Source organism: Tupaia chinensis, unplaced genomic scaffold (assembly GCF_000334495.1).
Source record: "Tupaia chinensis unplaced genomic scaffold, TupChi_1.0 Scaffold144886_1, whole genome shotgun sequence".
In the NCBI taxonomy this organism is placed as follows: Eukaryota; Metazoa; Chordata; class Mammalia; order Scandentia; family Tupaiidae; genus Tupaia; species Tupaia belangeri.
Genome location: NW_006204745.1, coordinates 35,036 through 35,542, shown reverse-complemented (window position 1 = coordinate 35,542; position 507 = coordinate 35,036).

The following is a 507-nucleotide window of genomic DNA, read 5'->3' as shown; positions in this document are numbered from 1 at the left end:
TCTATATTCATCAGAGATATTGGTCTATAGTTTTCCTTCCTGGTCCTGTCCTTATCTGTTTTAAGGATAAAGGTGATAGAGGCTTCATAGAATGAATTAGGGAGAGATTCACCCTTTAGGATCTTTAGAAATAACTTGAGCAGAATGGGGATTAAGTCTTCTTTGAAAGTTTTGTAGAATTCAGAGGTGAATCCATCAGGGCCAAGGCTTTTCTTTGTTGGGAGGTTATTTATTATTTATTCAATCTCCTGGCTTGTTATGGGTCTACTCAGACTTTATATATATCCTCCTTGCTCAATTTAGGTAGATTATATTTGCCTAGAAATATGTTCATCTCATCCAGATTATCTTTTTCCTTGGTATACAGATGTTCATTGTATCCTCTAATAATGTTTTGTATTTCTACTATGTCTGTTGTTATTGTCCCTGCTTCATTGCAGATCTGATTCACCTGTTGTTGTTGTTTTTTCTCTCTCTTCTTCTTTTTTTTTTTTTTTTGTGGGGTTT